We start from the raw sequence: 11,404 nt of genomic DNA, 5'->3' as shown, positions 1-11,404 counted from the left end.
AGAGGCCCGGTGCACAAAAATTTGTGCACTCTAGAGGGTCCCTCAGCCCAGCCTGTGCCTTCTCGCAGTCTGGGACCCCTTGGGGAATGACCACCTGCTGGCTTAGGCCCGCTCCCTGGAGGATTGGGCCTAAGCTGGCAGTCAGACATCCCTCTGGCAGCCTGGAAGCCCTCAGGGGATGTCCACTTGCCAGTGGGGAACGGGCCTAGCTGCAGTCGGACATCCTTAGCGCTGCTGAGGAGGCGGGAGAGGCTTCCACCACCACCGCTGTACTGGTAGCCATCAGCCTAGCTTGTGGCTGAGCAGAGCTCCCCCTGTGGGATCACACTGACCACCAGGAGGCAGCTCCTGCATTGAGCGTCTTCCCCCTGGTGGCCAGTGTGTGTCATAGTGACCAGTGATTCGCAGTCGCTCTGCTGTTAGGGTCAATTTGCATATTACCCTTTTATTATATAGGATATATATATATATATATATATATATATAGGGTCAATTTGCATATTACCCTTTTATTATATAGGATATATATATATATATATATATATATATATATATATAGAGAGAGAGAGAGAGAGAGAGAGTTGTTGTTAATCCTCACCAGAGGATATTTTTTCATGGATTTTTAGGGAGAGTAGAAGAGAGAGGGAAAGAGAGAGAAACATCGATATGAGAGAAACACATTGACTAGTTGCCTCCTGCATGAGCCCGACCAGGGCCCGGGCCAGGGAGGAGCCTGCAACCAAGATACATGACCTTGACCAGAATTGAACCCGGGACCCTTTGGTCCACAGGCTGATGCTCTATCCACTGAGCCAAACTGGCTAAGGCCATTTTTTTATATTTGTACTCTCTTGTCCTGAACTTGAGTTGGTCCCAATTTTTGGATTTCTGATCTTCTTATTGTGAATTCTGTTACCAGTTCCTGATATTGTATCACTAGACCAAGGATCTGGCCAGGGCTCTGGTTCCATCTCTGCCCAGCTGGCGAGGCTGGGCACAACATTGCATGCCAACTGCACATCTATTAGCTGATAAATCAGATTAGGCAGCAATGGTGGGTACTAAGACCCAAATCATAGGGTATGCTTTTGAGCATATTCTTACTTGGGGTTCATTGAGTTTCTTGGAATTGTGATTTATGACAGTCATCAAATTTGGAAGATGCTCAGCCTTTTAAATCTTTTTTTTCTCCATCCTTCCTTCTGATATCTAATTAACATATGTTAGACAATTTGTTATTATCCCACAGGTCTCTGAGGTCTGCTAATTTTATTCAGTCTTTATTTTTCTCTGTGTGCTTTATTTTTGATAGTTCCTATTTCTATTTCTTCAAGTTCACTGATCTTGTTTTCTGCAGTGACTAATCTGATATCAGCACCATCTAGTGATATTTTTTCCCACCTCAGATGTATTTTTCAGTTTTAGAAGTTACATTTGGATCCTTCTTATAGTTTCAAACTCTTCTACACAGTATATTTATGTTTCATTTTAAGACTTGAGCATATTTATAATAGCCATTTTAAAATCTTTGCCAATTCTTCAATTGATATCATTTCTGGCTCTGGTTCTATTGATTGATTTTTCCCTCCAGGTTATGGGTCTTATTGAGTACTTCTTTATAAATACAGTAATTTTTTTAATGGATGCTGAGTATTGTGCTATTAAGTTGTATAATATTTGGATTTTGTTGTCTTCCTTTAAGTAGTATTAAGCTTTGTTCTGCTCAGCAGCTAAACTGCTTGAAAATCAGCTTGATCCTTAAAAGGCTGTTTTTAAGGTTTGTTAGGGCAAAGTCCAGAGTAAGCTTTAGGACTAGAAAGCCTCCTACTACCCCTTCTGTGTCTCTACTGGATGCCTTGGGTATTTGAGAGCCCTCTACTCTGTGAGCCCTAGGAATTGTTGAGCTTATAGCTCCCTAGAAATCATTTATCTGCCCTTGTGGAATTTCACTCTCTGCAGACTCATGGGAACACCTTTGAGGATTTCTCTGTTTAACTGTCTTCTCCCCGCCCCATCCCCCACCTCCCACCGTATGCTGCCAATTGCAGTTGCATCAGAATCCCTTAGCTCTGATCTCTATCTCAATTCAGAGAGCTACCATGCTTTATTTGGGTTGCTTCTTCCCTTCTCTTGGGGAGAAGAGTATTTCCAGGCAAAAATTTCTTGTGATTGTAAGGCTTAAGTCTTGTGCTTCTCTTCTCTCAAGGATCCTAGCTCTATGCTGTCTTTTGTCTAGTGTTTTTAGTAATTGCAATGGGAGGGAAGTCTAGTATCTGTTACATGGCTGGAAGTGAAGTTTCACTTTGCTTGTATTTTTAATATAAATAAATGGGATTGAGATGTACAGATCTCATTCTGTACTTTACCACTATTCTTTATTCTTTAAATTAAGAACTATGGTTGTCAGATTAATTCATGTTGATATGTTTGTACTAATTTATTTCTTCTAACTGATGCATGATTGTACTATTTTCAAAATTAATCTACCTGTGCAATAAGGGCTGAATTGAAAAAGGGTTTTGTCATGTTTAGTCACATCTCTACAGTTTTTCTAAGGCTACTCTCATCAACAAAAATGCATCTGCTTATCCTCTCTATCAAAATAAATCTATCACTTTCTTAATAATGAAAAATCTGAATTATTTTAAATATATAGAAAAATATGTAACTGCTATATGTGCCAATCATCTTGATTGAAATATATTAATGTTTCTATATATGCTTTATATTCATGACTTTTATAAGAATGACAGAGAATAAGACATTTCAAAAACAGCTGAAGTCCACTCTCATAATTTCCCCTGTACTCTACTTTAGAAAAACACTGGAAGTTGATGTGCCTTTTCCTGTGTATGATTTTGTATTTTTCTTATATATGCATTGCTTCAGGAATAAATTTTTCGTGTGTGTGTTTTAAAACTTTTAAAAAATGGCACCATGCTGTACATATCCTTTATTACTTTCTTTGGGTCTCAGTAGTAGGTCTGATATTTTAATTTATTAAAATTGTCAGATATAATTAATATATGTTAATTACTGTATGGCACTCAATCAATTATTTCATCCATAGTCTCTTTATCCATCCTCTTACCAATGTACATTAAAGTATACCTTTTTTCCTTGTACATATTTTCTTGTCCTCATGTCTCCTTGTGCTCACTTTATAAAACTGGCAAAAATTAAGAAGTCCAATAACACTAAGTGTGGTAAGAATGTGGGTAAATGTGATCTCTTATGCAACATTGATGCTAGTATAATTCTGTACACCTGCTTGGGAGATCATTTAGTGATACCTAGTGCTGACAGTGATCAAAGGTCCATTTTGTATTTTGGTTAGGAAAGTGGTAGAACCACTTTTATTTGGTTTTAGTTCATACATTTCAATGGCAAATAAATAGGTTATTATTCTAGCCCTCTCAAAAACTGAAACCTGCTCTGAAACTTTTATGCTTTTGGGGGGACAAAGAGTCCAAAAGGGCCGGAAAATATTTAAAGTATTAAAATTTTTTTAGGTCACTTTATTGTAAGTTCGGCCAAATCTGAAATTATTAATAGGAAGTAAAGTTACTGATCTTTCATTATTTCTTACATTAGTGATGCTTTATCATTTCCCACAGCTATTCAAACATGTTTTATGTATTAGTCCTCTCCCCTGTCCCTTAGCTCTGAATGCCCAGCCTCATCAGTCCCCACCTCCTCTTGGCTCTGATAAGGTTGCCTCCCTCTCCCTCAGCCACTCAATATAACCCTCATTTGCTTATGAACCACCACCACCAACAAAATCCAGTGACTCTCAACCCTGGCTGCTGATTAGAATCACTTGGGCAACTTTTAAAAGTACCAATCCCCAAGACTCATCCCCGGAGGTTCTGATTAAATTGAACTTATCACCACTGTTTTCAACTTACCAGTACAGAGTTTTATACAAAATATTCAATTATGTAAAATATAGCTATATATAATAGACACATATATATTTTTTATCTTTCAGGTTTCTTTTGGAGTCTGTAATTTGGGCAGAATTTTCACATGAATCACCCCTCCTCTGGTTCCCACTGACTATGTGAATTTGAAGAAATGACTTAATCTTAATGTTGCATGTTTCCCTTCATCTGTAAAACACAGATAATAACCACAACGTGTTTTTCAGGGTTATAGCAAGCACCACATCAAATTATATGTGTGAGTAAAATGGAAAGCAGTTTACAATGTTAATGATTATGAGTCTCCTCATTCAACATGATCTAATGTGCTGTTTGCATTATATTCATAAACAGTTCTGTATATGTTGAATTGTTGTCATTTCTTATTTACATGTTGTATGTATCCTTATATTTACATAACCTAAATCTTAATTCAACTAAGACTTCTGGGAGGGAAGAAGCAAGATTTATACTTCTTTTATTTTCCAATTTCCATACACAAAGTGAGAGGCAAAAACATTGAATTAAATGTATTAGTAGAACATAGTCCATAATTTTTAAAAAATCTCTTCTTTTAGATAAGATAACTTTGGCTAGAATATTTTATACACACACTATATTCTCATCTATCTATCTATCATCTATCTATCAACATGTGACAGAAAATTATTTTCAAAGAGACCTTTGATCTTTTTTTCTTTGTATTTCTCTTTTTCCTTTCTACCAATTTCAATAAGATACTTGGCTAATTGTCTGAGGGGAGTGTTGTGTCAGGATCAAAAGCAGAAATAACCTTTGAATCCTAGACTGGAGAAAATATTTATTGCAAACCACATATCTGACAAAGGATTGGAATCTGGAATATATAAATAACTCAAAATTCAGCAGTCAGAAACAATCCTTTAGAAAGTGGTCAAAAGACATGAGACATCTCACTGAAGAAGACAGACAGCAAATAAACGCATGAAAAGATGTTCACTATCATTAGCCATTAGGGAAATGCAGATTAAATCAAAATGAGGAGATCTGAGATGGCAACAGAGTAGGTGGAAGTTAAACTCCTCCTAGCAGGTCGAAACTAATTACAATTAAATTACAGAACAATGAACTGAATACCAACTGAAGACTAGCTGAACAAAAGTCTAAACACCAAGGATTTACAGAAGAAGCCACATCAAGACTGGTAGAAGGAGTGGAGATGTGAAAAGGGCTGACCCCACAACCACATGTGGTGGTTGAGAATCTGGAAGGATATTTCTTCTGAAAAGGTCCCCTTTGAGCACTGAGGGGTCTCAACCCCATACTGGGCTCCCCAGCCTGGAGCACCAGAGCCAATAACAGGAGCTGAAATAACTAGTCAAAATTAGTGCAAATTCTACCTGACAGGGAGAGATGGGAATCTGCTAGAAACCCAGGTGCCCCTTTAAAGAGCCAGCACACAAAATTTTGTTTGTGACCACTCACCCTGGACACTTGCAGGGATTGGCCAGATTGGGGTGGACTAAAGTTGTGTGAAGACAAACTGGGTTGTGTGGCTCCAGGGAGAGAGCTAAAGGAACAGCTGCCAGGGTCTCTATGCTGAGTCTCCCACAGTGCCCACATATGCCATCTTTCCTGGATCAAGCACTCCCTCCATACTGCATCAACCTGGAGGAATGCACTAGCCCCATGCTTCCAACTCCCTGTCACCTTGCCTTGCCAAGCTCATGCCCTTTTGAATAGTCAACTGCTTGGGCCTGTGTTTTAGAGGTCCAGGCAGAATCAGAGGGTCAGAGACTGAGTTGTATGGCTCTAGGGTGGGGGCCATTTCCCCTTCTCTCACTTGATAGACAGGTGCTGCCTCACCAGAGAGATCCACTAGCCACACCTACTCTAACCATGCCCTGCTGAGCTCATGCCCTGCAGAATTGTCAGCTGACTGTGCCAGCCTGAGTCTGTGGTGCAGACTTTGTAGGAAGGCTCTCAAAAAGGTTTGGGCAAAATTAGAAATACCGAGTTGTGTGTCTCTAGGGCAGGGTCCACATTACCCTTGTATTCCCAACCAGCACCACTACTTCTGTGCAGAGCCCTCCCTTTACACAGTCAAATCTTGGCCTGTTTGGGCCTGATGAACTCTGCTGGCCTTACCCTGATTATTCCATGAGACTCCATCCCACTACAAAGGTCTGTGGGCACCTGGCGCATGGTGGCTGGCCTTAATATACTCAGGGACTTTTGTTGAGTGGCTATGGTCTCAGGACTGGCACAGAGTTTGAATCCATATCATTCTGGTAAACACCACTAGCTCCTAGCTGGTGACTCACTGATTACCTACCCCGGGCAACTCATGTACCACTAGAGCAGCGGTTCTCAACCTGTGGGTCGCGACCCCTTTGGGGGTCGAACGACCCTTTCACAGGGGTCGCCTAAGACCATCCTGCATATCAGATATTTACATTACAATTCATAACAGTAGCAAAATTACAGTTATGAAGTAGCAAAGAAAATAATTTTATGGTTGGGGGTCACAACACGAGAAACTGTATTACAGGGTCGCGGCATTAGGAAGGTTGAGAACCACTGCACTAGAGGTTCTCACAGTGAGTGAGCCTAACTGGTGGCCAGCAAGTAGAAGTAGATCTCAGGGTGTCTTGGGCCTTTTGCTTTCCTGCCCCTGGGCTCAGTGTGGGTGAAAGCCAGCCTTGGTGCACAGTTTTTCCACTCCAACCCACATCCAGGCCCAGCAGAGGCAGCCACAAACTCTGGTCTGCTTTGTAGCTCCAAACAGGTAGCCTAGGGCCAGTCACAGGAAGCATCTGCCATTGATCTTCACCAGAGACCCTCCCAGAGGCCCTGGAATCAACAAACCCAGTGGCAAGATTCAGATCACATCAGAGTGTGATACCCAATTAGCTCTACAAGTGACACACCCAAAGGGAGATCTCAGCAGGCACCAAACTTTGCTGGGACAAATTCCACTTCATGGAGTCAGCCCACGTACAGCAGCTGTGGTCAATCCTAATAATCAGTTAACCTCAGGGTCAACCCACCACCTCACACACAGACCAATAACAATCAAGACTCAACTACAACAGGAAGTTTCACATACAGGGGACACTCCTGGAGCACCTAGCTCAGATGATCAGGGAGACTCCGCCACTGAGCCCCACAAGACACCTATTACATAAGGCCACCCTATTAAGACTTGGAGGCATAGAAGATCTACAGAGTACACAGAAACAATTACAGAGAAGAAGCCAAAATTGGGAGATAAAGAAACATGCCTCAAGTGAAAGAACAGGAGAAATCCCCACAAAAAGAACTAAATGAAATGAAGGCAAACAATCCACCAGATACAGAGTTTAAAAAAATGGTTATAAGGATGCTCAAGGATTTTAGGGAAAGAATGAATGAACTCAGTGAGAACTTAAAAAAAAGATAGTAAACATAATAAAGGATGAAGATAGCATAAAAAAACAATCAAAAATTAAGAATACAACATTTGAAATAAAGACTACACTAGAAGGAATAAATAGCATCTTAGATGAAGCAGAGGATCAAATCAGTGATTTGGAAGATAAGGTAGAAGAAAACACCCAATCCAGAGCAACAACACAAAATAAAAAATTTAAAAGGATAGTTTAAGGGACAGCATTAATAAAAACAACATCTGTATTATAAGGATACCAGAAAGAGAAGAGAGAGAGCAAGGAATTGAAAACCTATGTGAAGAAATAATGACTAAAACTTTCCTAACTTGGTGAAGAAAAATGACACACAAGTCCAAAAAGGGCATAGAATCCCAAACAAGATAAACTCAAAGAGGTCCACACCAAGACACATCATAATTAAAATAGCAAAGGTTAAAGACACAGAAAGAATATTAAAAGCAGCAAGAGAAAAGCAGATGGTTACCAACAAGGGAGCTCTTATAAGACTGTCAGCTGATTTCTCAACATAAACATTTCAGGGAAGAAGGAATTGGCATGAAATATTCCAACTGATAAAAAGCAAGGACCTACAAACAAGACTACTCTATCAAGGCTATAATTTAAAATTGCAGAAGAAATAAAGAGCTCCCCAGACAAGAAAAAGCTAAAGGAGTTCATTGCCACCAAATCAGTATTGCAAGAAATGGTTAAAGGAACTTGATTAAGAAATAGAAGACAACAAAAAGGAGGAACATAGTTATAAAGAATAAAATGGCAATAAATAAATACCTATCAAGAATCACTATAAATGTACATGGATTATGTGCTCCAATAAAAAGACATAGAGTAGGAGGAACCAAGATGGCAGTATAGGTACACACTTGTACTTGCTGCCTCACCCAACCACATCAAAACTACAACTAAAAGACAAAACGGGTATCATCCAGAACCATGGGAAGGCTGGGTGAGTGGAAATTCTACAACTAGAAGGAAAGAGAAAAGTGCACTGAAACTGGTAGGAAGTGCAGAGGTGCGGAAGTGCGGAGGTACGGAGGCGTGCACGGAAACAGGCTGGCAACTGGGTACGCTGTTGTCTTTTTCAATCGGGAGGGAGATACTAGCTCCCAATTGCTCTGAACTCCAGTTCCAAGCAAGACTCTGGGGACCCAGACAGTCCAGTCTCTCATATGGGGAGAAACTGGACTGTCTGGCATCGTACTGGAACGCAAGGGTGGCTTTCTCACAGAGGTGCTTGCGGCGTTCATTGTTCCTGCACGGGGCTGTGGGACACAGAGACCCCGGGACCTCTCCAAGGCAGAGCAGGCTGACAGCCATTATGGTTTGCTCCACCATGATGATTCCCTGAGACCCCACCCCACCCAATTTACAACCCCACCCAAGCTGTGAGCAGAGGCCTTTGCATATGAATGGCCTGTTCTTTTGCAATCTAAAACCTAACAAACTGCAGCTGGGTCAAAGAGCGCCAAAGCTTCCAAAAGAAGGCCTAGACAGCAGCCTGCATTGCTTCACAGCTGGGCCTCGTCTGGGCACTTCCAAAGCCCCCAAAAAGAGGAGGAATCTGCAGATCTCTCTGTAGCTCCTGCTGGGTAACCTCAGGCAGTGGCTGACTTTGTACCTCCTTGGAGATCCAAGAGCCAGTGTACCCAGTGTTCAGAGTGCAACCATACCAGAGTACAACTCTTCACATCCATTAGTGACACACTCAAGGGGCAGACTTAGTGAACACCAAAGTCCCACTGAAGCAAGTCCTGCTCCATAAGGGTGTCTCCAGCACAGCAGTTTTCTCATTGCAGACACAGCTGGTCATCACAGCCAATTGGCTTGGTGGTCAATTCCTCCTAGTGATACCACCAGCAATCAAGACTTAACTACAACAAGACTGTGCACACAGCCCACAAAGGGGTGCACCAAGAGTCTCAACCTCATGTAATTAGGGAAGCTGAGCCACTGGGCCCTATAGGACTCCTAGCCCACAAAGCCACTCTATCAACACAAGGAAGCAGCCAAAATGCAGAGACAAAGAAACATGTCACAAATGAAAGAAATGGAGGAAAGCAAACTACTGGATATAGAGTTCAAAACCACGATTATAAGGTTACTCAAGAATCTTCTAGAAACCTCTGAGAAATTTAGTGAGACCCTCAAGGATATGAAAAGGACCACTTAGAAATTAAGCATACACTTACTGAAATAAAGAATACTATACAGAGATCCAACAGCAGATTAGACGACCCCCAGAATCAAGTCAAAGATTTAAAATATGAAGAAGCAAAAAACACCCAACTGGAAAAGCAACAAGAAAAAAGAATCCAAAAATATGAAGATAGTGTAAGGAGCCTCTGGGATAACTTCAAGCGTACCAACATCCGAATTATGGGGGTGCCAGAAGAAGAGAGAGAGCAAGATATTGAAAACCTATTTGAAGAAATCATGACAGAAAACTTCCCCTACCTGGTGAAAGAAATAGACTTACAAGTCCAGGAAGCACAAAGAACCCCAAACAAGAGGAATCCAAAGAGGACCACACCAAGACACATCATAATTAAAATGCCAAGGGCAAAAGACAAAGAGAGAATCTTAAAAGCAACAAGAGAAAAACAGTTAGTTACCTACAAGGGAGTGCCCATACGACTGTCAGCTGATTTCTCAACAGAAACAATGCAGGCCAGAAGGGAGTGGCAAGAAATATTCAAAGTGATGAATAGCAAGAACCTATAACCAAGATTACTCTACCCAGCAAAGCTATCATTTAGAATTGAAGGGCACATAAAGAGCTTCACAGATAAGAAAAAGCTAAAGGAGTTCATCACCACCAAACCAGTATTATAAGAAATGCTGAAGGGTATTCTTTAAGAAGGGGAAGAAGAAGAAAAAGGTAAAGATAAAAATTATGAACAACAAAGTGACAACAAATACATATCTATCAACAAGAATCTAAAAATCAAGTGATTAAAAAATCTGATGAACAGAATAAACTGGTGAATATAATAGAATCAGGGGCATATAAAGGGAGTAGACTGACAATTCTCAGGAGGAAGGGGGTGTGGGGGGTGAGGGAAGAGACTGGACAAAAATCATACACCTATGGACGAGGACAGGGGAGGGGTAAAGGCATGGGGTGGGGTGGGAACCAGGTGGAAGGGAGCTATGGGGGAAAAAAGAGGAATAACTGTAATAATCTGAACAATAAAGATTTATTAATTTAAAAAAAGACATAGAGTAGCTAAATGTATAAGAAAACAAGATGTATATACACTGAGTGGCCAGATTATTATGACCACATGACGTTTGTAGGCAAATTAGCTATAATTTCGCACTGAAGTTGCTAGAGGGCCAGACCATTATAAATAGAGAAGCATGTTGTTTTCCACAACAGAAGTGATTTTTTTCTGAAGATATGGGTAAACAATGTGATTTAACAGCCTTTGAATGTGGGATAGATAGATAGATAGATAGATAGATAGATAGATGATATATCTCCTATATAATAAAAGAGAAACATGCATGAAAAAAAAATAAAAGAGAAACATGCAAATTAACCATCCCTCTGTGATGCCCACAAGCCACGCCCACCAGTCAATGAGTGTGTATGCAAATTAACCTGATAAAGATGGCGGGTTATTTTGCATACACAGGCACCGGGCAGCCGTGGGTGGGGCAGGTACTTCCCCTGTGTTGCCATCGCGACGCTGGGGAAGTTCCAGTCCCACGGCCACTTGCGCGCACACGGGCACCAGGGAGCTGGGGGTGGGGCAGTGCACACAGACTCCGGGGAGCCTGGGTCCGGGTGGGAGCTTCCCCCGTGTCGCCATGGTGATGCTGGGGAAGTTCCTGCCAATGGCAGCTTGCGCACGCACCTGCGCCAAAAGGCCTGTGTCCCCAGGACAGGTGTCCTCGGGAGCCAGGCCACCCCGAGCCTGTAGGCCCTTGCCTAGGCTTGGAGCGGCCGGGGTTCCGGAATGTGACAGAGGGTGCACATCTGGCTGAGGGGACTCCCTCCACCCCTGTGCACAAATTTTGTGCACCTGGCCACTAGTGTGTGTGTGTGTG

Source organism: Myotis lucifugus, unplaced genomic scaffold (genome assembly GCF_000147115.1).
Source record: "Myotis lucifugus unplaced genomic scaffold, Myoluc2.0 scaffold_272, whole genome shotgun sequence".
Taxonomy (NCBI): Eukaryota; Metazoa; Chordata; class Mammalia; order Chiroptera; family Vespertilionidae; genus Myotis; species Myotis lucifugus.
The sequence above is the reverse complement of the archived record's forward strand: the minus strand, read 5'-3'. Positions refer to the sequence as shown.